Source organism: Lithobates pipiens, unplaced genomic scaffold (genome assembly GCF_037356315.1).
Source record: "Lithobates pipiens isolate NorthernLeopardFrog02 unplaced genomic scaffold, aLitPip1_a1.2 Scaffold_30, whole genome shotgun sequence".
Classification (NCBI taxonomy): domain Eukaryota; kingdom Metazoa; phylum Chordata; class Amphibia; order Anura; family Ranidae; genus Lithobates; species Lithobates pipiens.
In genome coordinates, this window is record NW_027507791.1 from 9,484,556 (window position 1) to 9,502,136 (window position 17,581).

Genomic DNA, 17,581 nt, shown 5'->3' on the forward strand with positions numbered 1-17,581 from the left:
AACTTTTCATTTAAATGGCAGACCAAGGGGATCTCTTACCTAGGGGTCATTATACCCTCCAACCTAGCTGATTTGTTTTCCCTGAATTATATTCCCCTGCTTAACTGTATACGGAAGGACCTTGAGGAGTGGGGGGGGGGGGGGGGTCTCCTTTGCCCTGGTTCGGAAGGATTAATATCCTAAAGATGGACACTCTGCCCAAGTTCCTGTATTTATTTCAAACGATCCCCATCCACGCTCCCAAATCATTTTTTATCTCCCTACGCTCGCTAGCTATCAGATTCATGTGGAACAGGGGCCTCCCCAGAGTTAAATTTAAACTGCTTACACTCCCGAAGACTATGGGAGGAACGGGCCTCCCTGACTTTAAGACCTACCATACAGCTGCTCATATGTCCCGCATCATAGAATGGTTCCCCCGTCCTCCTTGCAAGGCCTCGGTGTCCGTCGAACAGGACCTTTCTCCTGTAGATCTCCGAGCTCTTCTATGGGGATACAAACAAGACTACTCTCGTATGACCTCCTTATCCCCACTGACCTTGGCCTCCTTGAAGCTATGGTATATGACAGGGCTAAACACCACCCTTTCCTCTGATCCGGGACTCCTGACGTCCCTCTTCGACCAGCCTGCCTTACCACAAAGTATGGGGGCAGCCTCCCTAGGACCCTTTAAGCGTACGGAATGGCCGCAAGCTCGCACATTTGTGCATCCTTCTCAGGGGACCTCGGTCCCCGCGGCAGACTCCCGAGATTGGCTCACGGCCCTACATGTGTCCACGTTTACCAAACGCCTACACTCCTACTCTCAAATACATCGCAAGCTTACCAACTTTCGAGCAACTGTGCTCGCTCCCAGAAACTCCCAAACACCTACTATCCTCCTTATATAACCTACTGCAGACTTTAGCACATGATCAACTCCCACATTACACTAGGCTGTGGTCTGCGGATTTGGGCGAAGACATCTCTGTGCCGGAATGGCAAACCTCTTTTCATTTCACACATAAGTCTACCATCTCCTGCTACTCTCAAGAAAAGAACTACAAGCTATTGTCCAGATGGTACAGAGACCCTGCTACTTTACACAAAATCTTCCCGTCTACACCAGCCACCTGCTGGCGCTGTGAAGCTTCAGTCGAAACTTATATACATGTCTGGTGGGACTGTGAGAGGATCCGCCCCTTCTGGACGCAGGTTTTTGAATGTTATAATCTCTTAGCTGATGTTCCGGTTCATATCTCTCCGAAAATCACATTACTCTCCATACTGCCCGGGTCTATTAAATCGCAGAGACAGAGATTGCTCCGCTTTTTTATGTCCTCTGCTAGACAACTGATACCTGCTTATTGGAAGACGACGAATACTCCCCCATTGTCACGGTGGGTATCGATTATGAATGACACCATGAGAATGGAGGAGATGTTGGCACTGGACAACGACACTTACACCAAATTTATATCTCAATGGTCGATCTGGCTCCGCTTCTCCTCCTCTGACGCCTTAAAGAACCAAATCTTGAACGCATAAGGACATTATGGGCTCTCTCTTCCCTACCCCCCTTCCCCATACCCCTTGCCCCTCCCCCCCTTACCTCCCCTCTCCTCTCCTCTTGCTATCTAGCTTTCCCCTCTACCACTTTGTTCCTCTTTAATTTGCTCCTCTCCTCCCTTTTCTCCTCTCTCTCTCTTTCTATCTTCTTTATGTTATTGATTAAATATTGTCTCATGTAGTAACCCATGAGTATTTTTCACTACTGTGGCCTCATGGATCGGAGAGCAGGCCATCTTCCCTACTCTCCAAGCTTCCCATCAGGGACCGGTTGTGGCCGATAGTCATTAGCCGGCCTCCCGTAAATGTACTCCTGTTACTGTTCCTGCTTGCATTTGCCTCATGATGGTTACTGTTTTATTGTTTTTACTTGAAATGTTTCAATAAAAATATTTTTCAACACTAAAATTTACAAGCCAAGCTCAATGCACTCTCCAATTGGGCGACTATGTGGCAGATGAGGTTTAAATGTTGATAAATGTAAAGTTATGCACTTGGGGGCTAATAATATGAATGCATCATACATACTAGGGGGAGTACAACGGGGGTGATCCATAGTGTAGAAGGATCTGGGGGTTTTGGTAGATCATAAGCTCAATAATAGCATGCAATGGTAAGCTGCGGTTTCTAAAGCAAGCAAAATCCTTTCTTGTATTAAAAGAGGTATGGACTCCAGAGAGAGATATAATTTTTCCCCTGTTCAAATAATTAGTAAGACCTCATCTGAAATATGCAGTTCAGTTTTGGGCACCAGTTCTTAAAAAGGATATCAGGGAACTGGAGAAAGTGCAGAGAAGAGCAACCAAACTGATAAGAGGCATGGAGGAGCTCAGCTATGAGGAAAGATTAGAGGAACTGAATTTATTCACTTTTGATAAGAGGACATTAAGGGGGGATATGATCAACATGTACAAATATATAAGGGGTCCATATAGTGAACTTGGTGTTGAGTTATTCACTTTACAGTCAACAAAGAGGACAAGGGGGCACTCTTTACATCTAGAGGAAAAGAGATTTCATCTCCAAATATGGGAAGGTTTCTTCACAGTAAGAGCTGTGAAAATGTGGAATAGACTCCCTCCAGGCGTGGTTCTGGCAAGCTCAGTAGATTGCTTTAAGAAAGGCTTGGATTATTTCCTAAATGTACATAATATAACTGGGTACTGACATTTATAGGTAAAGTTGATCCGTGGAAAATCCGATTGCCTCTCAGGGGATCAGGAAGGAATTTTTTCCCCTGCTTTAGCAAATTGGATCATGCTCTGCTGGGGTTTTTCGCCTTCCTCTGGATCAACTGTGGGTATAGAATTTGGTATATGGGATTGTATTATTTTTTTTTTTTTTTGTGGTTGAACTGGATGGACTTGTGTCTTTTTTTAACCTGACTAACTATGTAACTATGGAGCGGTCAGCAAACTGGAAACACTGGCACTGGTTGTGGTCAGCAAACTGGAAACACTGGCTGTGGACAACAAACTGGAAACATTGGCACTGACTGTGGTCAGCAAACTGGAAACACTGGCACTGGAGGGTCAGCAAACTGGAAACACTGGCACTGGCTGTGGACAACAAACTGGAAACACTGGTACTGGCTGTGGACAACAAACTGGAAACATTGGCACTGGCTGTGGTCAGCAAACTGGAAACACTGGAACTGGCTGTGGTCAGCAAACTGGAAACACTGGTACTGGCTGTGGATAACAAACTGGAAACACTGGTACTGGCTGTGGACAACAAACTGGAAACATTGGCACTGGATGTGGTCAGCAAACTGGAAACACTGGCACTGGCTGTGGACATCAAACTGGAAACCCTGGCACTGACAGTAAAAGATATATAAAAATATTGTAACCATCCCAATTTATAACTGGCCATTGCAGCAAGGTGCACATGGCAGGTCTTTGCACTAGTGGCGGCTGGTGAGTTCTTCTTTAGGGGGGAGGCAAACAAACAACACCCCCACCCTGGCGGCGTGGCACAGAACACCCATATGCGCTCTGGCCAGGCACTTACCCGCTCGTGTGGCGGGGCTGTGGTGTCCTCTCCTGGAGTGCGGGCAGCGGCCGTGGCAGGCTCCGGTGTCTCCTCCTCCAGAGATGGCAACCACCTTAATTTAACACTAGCCATTGCAGTAAGGAAGGGCAATGCACATCACAAAAGGAAAATTTCCCAGCACGCTTATCAGCTACCCTGACAGTAAAACTGGCACTGGCTGTGATCAGGCATATTTAATAGCATTGTGATTTCAATACTGTAATTAGCAACACTAGAACACTGTCTGTGATCAGCCCCTAACTCTCCCCTCCATCTTAGAACAGCTCTGTGTATATGAAAGGTAAGAGATAGCTAGCTGCCGATCATAAGCAGTGATTGCTATGATTGGTCACAGGGATCACAAAGTACAGAGCAACTCTTGTTGATTCTGTACCCTTTGCCCGTGATCTATGCTGTCCAATGACAGGGCGATCAAAGGCACTGTGCATGCACAGGAAGAAGGCTATTTGAAAACATCCAGTTAGTTTCTCATCCGGCCATTTAAAGCGGGAGTCCGCCGGGACTCCGCGTTTTTTTTTTTTTTTAAAAGCTAGCAGCTACAAATACTGCAGCTGCTGACTTTTAAAATAGTGACACTTACCTGTCCAGCGCGCCCGCGATGTCGGCACCCGAAGCCGATCTCTAGATCATCTCTCGGGTCCTGCCGCCGCCATCTTGGGTATGGGAATCAGGAAATGGAGCCTTTCGGCTTCATTTCCCGGTTCCCTACTGCGCATGCGCGAGTTGCGCTGCGCAATAAGGACGGTCCCCGCTGCCTCTGGGATCTGTGTGTTTCCCAGCAGGCAGCAGGGCACTTGCGGAAAGGGGTAGGCACTTTCGGAAAGGGGCGTAATCTACGCCCCTTTCCACAGAGAGCTATCCCAGAAGTGGGTGCAGATACCTGTACTGTACAGGTATCTGCACCCCCCTCCCCCCTGAAAGGTGCCAATTGTGGCGCCGGAGGGGGGGAGGGTTCCGATGAGCGGAAGGTCCACTTTAGGGTGGACCTCCGCTTTAACAGATGGTTGTGGAGTGGTTAAACTGAAGCCAAGCCTGCAAAAGAAGCAGGCATGTATACTTAAAGTATACAGGAGCCTGCAGTGACTATATCTGGTCTCCCACAGTACACAAAACGTGGAAATGCAATTATTTTTGTAAATATGAACTGCTAAATACCTTTTCTTAGCAGTATATAACAGTCTTGTGACATCTATCAGTGTCTGGTTAAAGTTTTTAGGGGGAGTTTTCATTCTCCTCTGACTGTCCTATGAGGCCGCATGACCCCTGACCTTCTGTCTGGATAGTGCTGATTGGCCCTGTCCCAAGAAAAAAAAACTCTCTAGCAATACACAACAAACTGAGCATGTGCAGAGTGCCTCCAAGGCTCTGTACTATTAGCAGATGGATTGGGGACTGTGTAAGAAGGGGAGAAAATACAGGACCAAACAGTCTTTTTACACAATGCGCAGGATTGAGACCTTAGGTTCCACGGCGAGTATAAAAAACATGCTTTACTGCATATACAGACTGATTACTGTTGTGGGTTTAGTAACACTTTACATTTCTGGCCCATTGTTTAAAGTAGTGGTCTCGAAAACTGCGGCCTGGAGGCCGGATGTGGCCCTTTACTTGCTTTTATCCGACCCCGTGATTGCTTTTACCAGTAAGCCTTGGTTCACACTGACTTCAGAATGAAACAGTGCGAGTTCAGCTGAACTCACACCATTTCATTCCCACATGTCAGTCCTGATTTAAGGGGCGATTTCAGAGACATCGGTGCGGCGGCTCAAATGCAGCATCACACCAATTAGGATGGTGCGATTTGGCATGCGATTTGACAAATCGCACCAATGCAAACCAGGGCTCAAGGACACAATTCCTCCCAATGACCCCTACAGTGGGGCACAGTTCCTCCCAATGACACCAACAATACAGGCATCTCAAGTCTCCCGCACCTCGCAGACTCCCGCATTTCTGCGGCGGCCTCCGGCACACCGGCAAGCGCCTCCCGATCTCCCAGGAATGATCTGTGCAGTGGGGAACAGCTGTGAAGACCGACTCTGTCCCCACAGATGTCTCTGCAAACAGCTTCTGCTCCTAGCATCCCCATCAACACTAAACAATCTGTCCTTGTAATTAGGGCTCCAGCTGGCGGCCATTTTGTGGTGCACCAAATTGCATTTATTTTAAAGGGAGAATTCTCAAACATAGTTACATAGTTACATAGTTAGTCAGGTTGAAAAAAGACACAAGTCCATACAGTTCAACCAAAAAAAAATAAAAATTAAAAAAAATAAAATAAATATATATATATATATATATATATATATATATAATAAATATCATACCAGCCCATATACCCAATTCTATACCCACAGTTGATCCAGAGGAAGGAAAAAAAAAACAGCAGAGCATGATCCAATTTGCTAAAGGCTAGAGAACAAACGTTCCTCTTGTGTTGAGTCTCCTAAGAAAAATACCTCCTTACAGCATAGGACAACAAAAAAAAATTATATATATATATATATATATATATATATACGGTATATATATATATATATATACACACACACACACACACACACATACAGTTTATTTGTTGTTTTTTACTTTATTTCAGAGCAGATTTTATATATATATATATATATATATCTAAAATCTGCTTTTAATAAAAAAAAATTAACAAGTGTATATGCTGACATCTCACCAAAGCCCCCCCCCCCCCCCCCCCCAAAAAAAAAAAATATATATATTTTAGAAATATTAAAATGTGTAAAAAAATAAAATAAAAAACTACTGACACCACTCTCCCCTGCCGTACAAACACTGTCCACTGCACCAACCCCCTCCCCCCAAAAAGTGTGAAAAAAATAGGAAACAAATAAAATTGTAAAAAAATAATTTATTAAAAATAGAAAATATACTGACACCTTCCACTGCCACATACCACCCACCTCCCTTCCCCAGAAGCACTGTGGAAAGAAGCACCTCCCTGAAATTTGTTTTTGCAGGTTGGGATGTCTGACAATGAGTCCCAATGACACTAAGGCTGCTTTCACACTGAAGCGGTATTCAGGCGTTACAGCGCTAAAAATAGCGCCTGTGTAGCGCCTGAAAAAAAAACGGCCCCTTTCCCTCCAGTGTGAAAGCCGGAGGGCTTTCACACTGGAGCGATGCGCTGGCAGGACGGTGAAAAAAGTCCTGCTAGCCGCATCTTTGGAGCGGTGAAGGAGCGGTGTATTCACCGCTCCTACCCATTGAAATCAATGGGACACCGCGGCAATACCGCCGGCAAAGCGCCGCTGCAGCGGCGCTTTGCGGGCGGGTTTAACCCTTTTTCGGCCGCTAGCGGGGGTTAAAACCACCCCGCTAGCGCCTGCAGACCGCCGCTAAAACGACAGTAAAGCGCCGCTAAAAATAGCGGCGCTTTACCGCCGCCGCCGCTCCCGCCCCAGTGTGAAAGCAGCCTAATGAACGGGCACAATTCCTCTCAATGTAGTGGGGGATTGTTTACTCCCTCTGATGCTGGGACAATTTGTACTCCTGATGGTCACAGTTTGGCCCTCCTAAAGACTGAAGAGTAAACTGGCCATTTGTTTAGAAAGTAAGGATGAGCTCAGGCGTGTTTGCATGCTCCACATGCAGAGCCCGCCAGCGCTGCGCTAATCACAGGCAGTGAGACATTGCCCCGATGCACGGCTGCAGAGATTGGGCAATGTCTCACTGCCTGTGATTAGCGCAGCTCTGCGCCGACTTCCTGGCGGGCTCTGCATGTGGAGCATGCGAACACGCCTGAGTTCATCCCTATTAGAAAGTTTAGAGACCCCTGGCTTAAAGGGTCAGTTTGTAGATAAAAAGAAAATTGTGCAGTTTTGACTAAAGTTGAATAATACCCTTGCTACAGGTGTAAGACATTCACATACCTCTCTAAGGCTGACTGGAATACTCCCAGGATGTTGCTAAGCGAGGCCTAGTCATCACTGCTCACCTCCACCATCACAGGACTGAGCTCTTTCTCTGATTCAAACCCCCTCACATACTTTTTCTGTCTCCCCTGATGCAGTAGCTCTGATCTCAGCATTTGAGAGCTCACTCCTATGATGGTGGAAGTGAGCAGTAATGACTAGGCCATACATTGCAATGTCCTGGGAGTATTCCAGTCAGGCTTCAGGATGTAAATAAATGGCATTATTCAACTTTAGTCAGAGACGTTTTGATCTACAGATGCTTCCTATCACTGCATAGGCAGTGTTTTGGGAAAGGTGAACTAGCCCTTTAGGCTTGGTTTACACTGCCACGACTTCAAAGTTTGTTTTGATCTACAGATGCTTCCTATCACTGCATAAGCAGTGTTTTGGGAAAGGTGAACTAGCCCTTTAGGCTTGGTTTACACTGCCACGACTTCAAAGACTTTGAGGGGTAGTTCACATTGGAGGCTGGTTTGAAAGTTTGAAGTTCAGCTGAATTCGCACGATTTCAAACCTACATTTAATTGCGAGATCGGGTGAAATTTTCAAGACATCTGTGTGGGTTCATGCAAAAATGTCTGTTGAAATCGCCCCCGAAGTCATCAAAAGTAGTGCAGGAACTACTTGTGCCGCAGTCGACGTTGCACTGATTCGGATGGTGTAGTTTCCGGCAATAGGCTGTGGTTTAACACCTTAAATCGCCCTAATGTGAACGGGGGATGAAGCATGGGCATGCCAGCTAGGGTTACCACCTGTCCAGGATTCACCCGGACAGTTCGAGTTTTGAATCATGTTTCTTGGTTTCAGTCCACCTGAAACCCGGACACATTATTCAGACCAGGCTGTGGCTCCCCCACAATTATACACAAATCTGTTGCCGCTGTGGGCAGCTGTTTGGGGGCAGGTTTGGCATCACTGAAGGGTGGGGTGATGATGTCAGCAAGAGTGTAGCTGCTGACTTTTAATATTAGAACACTTACCCGGGGGACCAAATTTCCGAGTGTGACTTTTAGTGCGCTACATTACTACCCTCCTGGGGCACCCAAATGTGTCCCAGGTCTTTTATAATCCTAAAGTTCTTTATTAGAAGTCAATGCAAGTCGTGCCGAAGTCGCACCAAAAGTCACACTCGGAAGTTTGGCCTCCCTCCCCCCGCCCCCAGGTGATTCAGAAAGCGCAGCATGCTTCACGCATGTACAGTAGGGAACCGGCTGTGAAGCCACAAGGCTTCCCTGCTGGTTGCCCTCACAGGCAATGGCAGCGGCAGCACCCGAGAGCCGATGGGAACACTTACCTGGGGTGCCGACAGGTAAGTGTCCTAATATTAAAAGTCAGCGGCTACAGTATGTGCAGCTGCTGACTTTAAATTTTTTCCCTGGGTGGGTAGAACTCCGCTTTAAGTCAGACACAGCCAGCCAGGCAGCAAGCATTTTCTCCAGGAAGATAGCAATGGCTGCCACCATACTTCCACCATGACAGGGTCACAATGGGGTTCATTTACTAAAATCTGGTGCAGCTGTGCATGGTAACCAATTAGCTTCTAACTTCAGCTTGTTTAGTATGGCTCCTTTCACACAGGGTGGATCTGTTTGACGGACTCTGCTTGCTCAGCTGATCCCACTGAGCAGGCACATAACAGGTCCATCTCTGCTCGCTGTGCAGAGATGGACCTGTCAGAGTCCTGCTGTCCTCTATGGGAAGATCAGAGGAAAATGGACCGCCTGTATGTTTTCATCCGATCCGCCAGATGGATGGAAAATAGGGTTTCCAGCCGTCTGGATTTGGTGGACAAGATCGGATTGGATAGCAGCGGGTTTCAGCGGACGTGTCACCACTAACATCCGTCGCTCCATAGGGGAAACTAGAGGGTCCAATCGGGTCCACCTGAAAAACTGACAGGCAGACCTGATCAGAAAGCCTGTGTGAAAGAGCCCTTAGACTTTGACAATAAGGGCCGGTTCACACTATTGCGATTCGAGAACCCTGTGAATCAACTGCGGGTTCCTGCATCGCACCCAGCGCACACTGCCATATGCGAACTGCTGGGTGGTGTCATTATATGTTAACGACACCCCCATTTCATATCGCATTGTGAACTGACAGATCGGACATGAATCACACATGCGATCCGATTCTGGTCCGACCTGAAAAAGGGGTCCTCGGCGTGTTTGCACCGAATGCTGTGCGATATCAGCCATACTATCTGTATGGCTGACATCGCACCCGCACAGACATCGCATGTAATGTGAACAGCAGTGCGGTGCGCATTACATGCGATGTCTGGCATTGCAATAGTGTGAACCGGGGCTTAAACCCGGAAGCTGATTGGTTACTATGCACAGCTGCAACAGATTCAGTGTGTACCAGTCTTAGTAAGGCTACATTTCCACAAGTGCGACTTGTTATACGACTTTGGACACATAAAGTCACATTACAAGTCACAGCCCATTGATTTAGATGGTACCCGTTCCAAATCTAGATGACTTTGAAAATCAGCGACTTTGAAAAGGTGCCTGCACTACTTTGATGCGACTTTCACCCAGAGAGTGTAAAGTTGAATCAATGCTGCACTCAAAGTCGCACTCTAAACCGCGTGACTTTGGGGTCGCAATAATGGAAGCGTAGCCTAAATCTCCCCCCATTATTTATATTTCCCAGACTTTTCATCTATTTCTAAAGTCCTGATGAAGGGGGCACCTTTCAACTCCTGAAACGTGTTAGATATTTATATGGAATCAGTTTGAACATTTGTTTGAATTAAAGTTACATTGGATATCCAACACTCTGGTGTGGTGCTCCAGTCCTTAACCACAAGCCGACCAGCACATGACAATTCACAATGGCACGGCTGGGCAAATGGGCGTACAGATACGTCCCCTTTGAATCGCGGCATTGTGGGCAGGAAGGGGGTAAATCCTTCCGGGGCTGAAGTGGTTAAAGAGGAACTGCAGTCTGCTCACATAATTTGATAAAACATCTTTGCCATTCTGAAGCTTCCCTCCAACCACTTTGTGTATTATTTTCTATATACTGTAAATCTGTATTTGCCAAATATGCTGCAGAAATCCCCCTCTACTGAGTCTGGCCGCATCCATTTTAACTGGGCAGCTGAAGCTGCTGCCTGCTCACTTCCTGGATTTACACAGAAACACTTCCAGCTCTGCAACTCTCATTGGTCCTCTTGTGACTCATCCCCCCTCCCTTGCTGGCAAACTCTCAGCAGAGTGAGAGAGAAAGCTGTGCATGTTGTCATAAGCCTAGGCTTTTTTCCAGACAAGAAACAGGAAGTGGGCTGTCTAAGGTATTTACTGGCAGAAAAAAAAATGTTTTACTATCCAAAGTTAAAATAACAAATAATTAATGACAAAAAAAAGAATAGATGGAAAGATGAAAAAATGACTGACGATCCGCTTTAAAGAGATATTGAATTGTCAGTTTCCAAACACTTTCAGCAGCTGATATAATCATGTAGTGAGTATGCAGCATCTTTACTTTTTAATCTTTGTTTATGTTTTTTAGTTGGTGGCATAACCGCTGCCCAAGGTTGCTTATTTCAGGGTGGCACCTTTCTCTTGCAGCACTCTATGGAGTCACCCTTGCATGCAGGGACTAGAGTTGTGTCCCTTCACACTGTGTGCATCAATAGAAGCACACAGCCCCATAGCCTAGGATAGCGCGGTACTCCCCTGATCCTCCCTCCTCTTCCTCTCCCTTCCCCTCTCCAAACTAAGACTGAATGTAGACTGCACTGTCCACTGTTAATGTGGTTGTAAACCTCAGACATGAAATATGAACAAAGCAAATCCCTATATAGGGGGTATGTATCTCAATGCAGATTCATTCCTCTGCTATCAGCTCGAGTCCCTTATGACAGATTTTCCTCACACCAAAAGACAAAAGGTGACAGGGGAGGGAACTCCAGCATGCAGACTGTGATTGACAGGCTTAGCTTTGTTCCTGTGTGCTGTGTGAAAGGAGGGGGGGGGGGGGGATGACATGCTTGTTATACTCACTGTGGAACCTAAGGGGGTTAATCCTCTGCATTGTATAAAAAGGCTGTTTAATTCTGTCTTCTCTGATCCTCCCCTTCTTCCACTGTCCCCAATCCATGTCCTGACAGTACAGACCCTAAGGCTGGATTCACACCTATGGATTTTTAAGTGCTTTTTGCATTTTGCATATTTGCACTACAGAACAAGTTCCATAGGAAACAATGTTAAATGGGCTGTAGTACAAATCTGCAAAATGCAAAAAGCACAAAAAATGCATAGGTGTGAATCCAGCCTTAGGCCTGATTCACACCTATCCATTTTTAGTGCTTTTTGCATTTTTCAGATTTGCACTACCATCCATTTAACATGGTTTCCTATGGAAGACGTTCTGTAGTGCAAATCTGAAAAATGCAAAAAGCACTAAAAATGCATAGGTGTTAATCCAGCCTTAGGGGCACTCTGCACATGCTCAGTTAGGTGTGTGTTGCTAGCGTGTTTTTTTTTTCTTGTCCAGATAGAGGGTCAGAGGTCATACAGCCTCATAGGACAGTCAGAGGAGAATGAAAACTCCTCCTACAAGATTTAACCAGACACCAGACACTTACTGGGGTAAGAATTTGAAGAAATAGTTTACTGGCGAATGTTTCTTTTATTGTACTCGATGTGTTAAACTAAAAAACCCAGAGGGTTTAATACGTCTTTCTCCTTCATCCTAATGAGGGTCTGTTCAGATTCTTTCCTTGCTTACATTGTAGAATTGTACATGAGATATCCTCTACCTTCTGCATTTGTGTGTTAAAGTGTAAGCTCACCTTTTCAGGGAAAATTAACCCTTTCATGACTAAGCCTATTTTTGACATTTGGTGTTTACAAGTTAAAATCCATATTTTTTGCTAGAAAATTACGTAGAACCCCCAAACATTATATATATATATATATATATATATATATATTATATATATATATATATATATATATATATATATATATATTTAGCAGAGACTCTAGGGAATAAAATGGCGATTGTTGCAATATTTTATGTCACGCGGTATTTGCGCAGCGGTGTTTTAAACGCAACTTTTTGGGAAAAGGGACACTTTCATGAATTTTAAAAAAATGAAACAATAAAATTAGCCCAATTTTTTTACATAATGTCAAAGATAATGTTACGCCGAGTAAATAGATACCAAACATGTCACACTTTATAATTGCACGCTCTCGTGGAATGACGACAAACTACGGTACCTAAAAATCTCAATAGGCGACGCTTTAAAAAAAATTCCGGTTACCAGGTTAGAGTTACAGAGGAGGTCTAGTGATATAATTATTGCTCTCGCTCTGACGATCGCGGCGATACCTCACATGTGTGATTTGAACACCGTTTACATATGCGGGCGCGACTTCCGTATGCGTTTTCTTTGCTGCGCGAGCTCGCGGCGACGGGGGGCGCTTTAAAAAAATATTTTTTATTATTTATTTTATTAATTTTAAAATTAATAAATTGTTTTTTTAGAAAAAAAAAATGTGATCACTTTTATTGCTGTCAAAAGGAATGTAAACATCCCTTGTGACAGTAATAGGTGGTGAAAACGGCGATTTTGAATAGTGTATATTTATTTAAATCAGCCGCCATTGGCAGCCGAGTAAACGGGAAGTGACGTCATGACGTCGCCTCCGTGTTTACAATTAGGAGACTGGAATGAAGCCTCTTACAGCTTCATTCCAGTCCCTCCTTCCGCTCCTCCGGCATAACAACTAAGTGGCTTTTAGCCGCATCGGTTGTTATGGCTGGAAAGCCAATCGCTCGCTCAGAAAAACGGTACCGGGATGATGCCTGCAGGTGCGGGCATCATCCCGGTATAACCCCCGGAACCCGAGTACACACATCTGCGTACGCTTGGCGGGAAGGGGTTAAAGTGAACAAACCCTTTACACCTCCCTGCTGTACTTACCTCCCGGGGCGATGAGCTGTCAGTGCTCATTAGATATTTGCACTGAAATAATTTTAGTTTCATTCATTTTTTTTTTAATTCTAAAAATCGTCATTTTGAAAATTCGGAAATTCACAAATTTTAAAATTCAGAAATTCAAAAATCCGGAAATAAGGAATTTTGAAAACTCGAAATTCGGAAGTTCTAAAATTCGGTATTCTAAAATTCAAAAAACTGAAAGTTCGGAAATTTGAAAATAAGAAAGGAAAATCCGAAAATTCGAAAGAGCGAAAATCAGAAAATTCTAAAATTCTAAATCATAACTAATATAATAGTAACTTACCTATAATTTAATAGTTAGTAATAGTTATTGGAATTTCCTTTCAAATTTGACTATTAGTGAACGTAACGAACACAAATTTATCTGAAGTTACAAATAATCCGAAATAATGAATGCTGCATCTAAACAAATGAAAGGGAACAAAATAATAATAAATAATAATTACTTATTTTATTATTATAATATTATTATTATTTATTGTTATTAATTTGTTACATTCCATTAGTTGGGACATTCGTTATTACGGATAATTTGTAACTTCAGATAATTAGTTATGTTCATTAACAGCCAAATTTGATAGAAAAGTCCAATACCTGTAATTTAGTAGTTAGTAAAAGTTAAGTTATTATTTCAGATTTTGGAATTTTCGGGTTTCCAAATTATTTAAAATTTCAGTATTTTCAAATTTCCGAATTTTTGAATTTACAAAATTTAGAATTTTCAAATTTATGAAATTTAGGATTTTCAAATTTTAGGAAATTTAGAATTTTCAAATTTATGAAATTTAGAATTTTCAAATTTATGAAATTTTGAATTTTCAAATTTATGAAATTTTGAATTTTTTAATTTACAAATACTCAGAAATTCAGATATTTTCAAATTAACGAATTTGACCAAATTTTCTAAAAAACGAATTCGGAACTAAACTAATTGCACATGTCTAGTGCTCATGCAGTCAGTTAAGTGGTCCAGGGATTCAAACTCACCACTCCTCTCTCTGGGGGGCTTCATTGATGAATCGGGGCAATTCTCTGTGCTGCTGCTGACCAATCAGAATTGCTCTGATCCATCATGGAAGCCGTGCAGAGATAAAGGGGGAGAAGAGCGGGGATTTCAAATCCCTGGACCTGTGGCTGTGTCAGCATTGACAGTTCATCACCCACAGAGGTAAGCCAATCGGGCACTGGGGGGATGGGGATGGGGAGGATGTAGGGTGTTGGTTCACTTTTTCTAAAAACTGAACTAACACTTTACATCTGTTACTATGAAGAGACTTGAATCTACTGTATATTATCTTCTTCCTACTTTTTTTTCCTTGTCAACTTCCCTTTCAATTATAAATTGTTAGAAAAGTCCCTAATTGTGGACAATCATCCATTTATTAACTTACCCAAAAATCATAATGCTAATAGTGAGCTGTCCAGAAAAAAAATCAATGGTTAAACTTCAGACAATACTGAAAAATAAAGGAAACCCGTCCGTGACTTCACAAGTGTAGCACCCTCTAGCTAGTGTGCTAGATGTAAATAGGTTTGTTAGTGAAGGTAAACTGGTTTGGCTGAGGGCCAGGCCTAGGTTAAATCTGGGTCAGGGCTGAGTGACTTAGGGAGACTGAATGACTCAGCAAGCAGTTTTATTAGGGGCCTCCTCCTGTTTTCTAGAAAACTTGGCGAAAGTCACTTAAATCCCCTTTCTTCCCCATTCTGATGCTCGATTTGAACTTTAGCAAGTCATCTTCACCACGTCTAGATGCCTAAATGCATTGAGTTGCTGCCATGTGATTGGCTGATCAGAAATTTGTGTTACCAAGCAATTGAACAGGTGTACCTAATAAAGTAATAATTCTGGTGAGTGTATATATGACCCTGGCACATTGATCTTGCTGATGGCACAGGGAAAGAGAAGTGCATAAACACCTCTCTTATGGCAAAGCCGGTAAGAGGGAGATCTTTCCCATCTTCCTGCTGGCGTACAAATCGATACTAATTGCTAATGTGCATGGGGTGATTATGGTGTGCCTAAGCACCTCCGGCACACCCTGCACACATGCCTATGATACTAGCACATTATGATATTGCCTTGCCGGTGGAAACAGTTTTTTTTTTTGTTACTGCTTTAACCACTTGCTTACTGGGCACCTAAACCCCCCTCCTGCCCAGGCCAATTTTCAGCTTTTAACGCTGTCACTTTTTGAATGACAATTGCACGGTCATACAACACTGTACCCAAATGGAATTTTTATAATTTTTTTCCCACAAATAGAGCTTTCTTTTGGTGGTATTTTTTATTTTTTGTTAAATTTAAAAAAGACAGAATAAAAAAAAAATACAAAACCGTTTTAAATATTTGGTTAATAAATTTTGCAAACAGGTTGTTTTTCTCCTTCATTGATGTACACTGATGAGGCTGCACTGATGGGCACCGCTAGGCTGCATTGATAAGGCAACACTGATAAGGTGGCACTAATAGGTGGAAGTGATGGGTACTGATGGGTGGCACTGATAAGTGAACACTGATAGGCAACACTGCTAGGTGGCACTGCTTGGCACCACTAGTGGTCATTGATAGGTGGCACTTGTGGGCACTGATTGTCGGCCCCTTACTCGGATCTGTGATCACCCGACTCTCATTGACTCGGGTGACTACAGCACGCACCGCCTTTCAGGGGGGGAGTGTTGAGCCTGGGAATGGGAGGGCGTCAATAGATGTACTCTTGGCAAAGCAGATCCGCGCTGTAGCCGTCAGTCGGCTATAGCGTGGTTCTGAAGCAGTTAAAGCACATAATGGTGGCCAATGTGTTTGTAAAAGGGTTAACTGCTCAGTTGACTTTCCCTAATAAGCATCACTCTCAGTCTACCGCAGCTTAGAAACACAGACAACCGTACAAAGCGCCCCATACACCCCATACAGTTATGAATGAATACAGTGAGTGATCTGTACCGATCAATCATTGTGTTCATTCGGGAAAGGAAGGGGCTGGTAAATGTGACATATTTACCAGACCCTTCCCCCACTCTCAATCTTGAAGGATCATGTTGTGTGCTTGCAGCTGCCAGTGGGAAGGAGAGGAGGGAAGCCGGAAGCACTGTGGAGGTAGAGGGGCACACAGGGGAAAATGTATGCTGCACAGGGAGGGTAATTACTGGAACCTGATTCTTTGTACAGATCTCTCTGTAGCAGCTGAAAACCAATGTGAGGGAGAGGAGAAGAAGCCGGCTTTCAGCTGCTGCAGAGAGAAACATACAGGGGATTGGTTCCAGTAATTGCTCCCCTGCCCACATCCGAATCAGACCTGGGAGGTTAGGTGTGGCTGATGTGGGAAAGAAACAAGGCAGGCCTGGGAGGTTAGGTGTGACTGAAGTGGGAAGGAAACAAGGCAGACCTGGGAGGTTAGGTGTGACTGAAGTGGGAAGGAAACAAGGCAGGCCTGGGAGGTTAGGTGTGACTGAAGTGGGAAAGAAACAAGGCAGGCCTGGGAGGTTAGGTGTGACTGAAGTAAGAAGGAAACAAGGCAGGCATGGGAGGTTAGGTGTAGCTGAAGTGGGAAGGAAACAAGGCAGGCCTGGGAGGTTAGGTGTGACTGAAGTGAGAAGGAAACAAGGCAGGCCTGGGAGGTTAGGTGTGACTGAAGTGGGAAGGAAACAAGGCAGGCCTGGGAGGTTAGGTGTGGCTGATATGGGAAAGAAACAAGGCAGGCCTGGGAGGTTAGGTGTGACTGAAGTGGGAAGGAAACAAGGCAGGCCTGGGAGGTTAGGTGTGACTGAAGTAAGAAGGAAACAAGGCAGGCATGGGAGGTTAGGTGTAGCTGAAGTGGGAAGGAAACAAGGCAGGCCTGGGAGGTTAGGTGTGACTGAAGTGGGAAGGAAACAAGGCAGGCCTGGGAGGTTAGGTTGGGGGCATTAGGTGTGGATTAAGCAGAGCCGATACTAGGCAGGTCTGTGAGGTTAGGTTTGGGGTGTGTATTAAGTGGAGTAGATTCAAGGCAGTCCTGGGAAATTAAGTTGGGGAAGATCGGTGTGGCTGATGCAGAGTAGATATAAGGCAGCC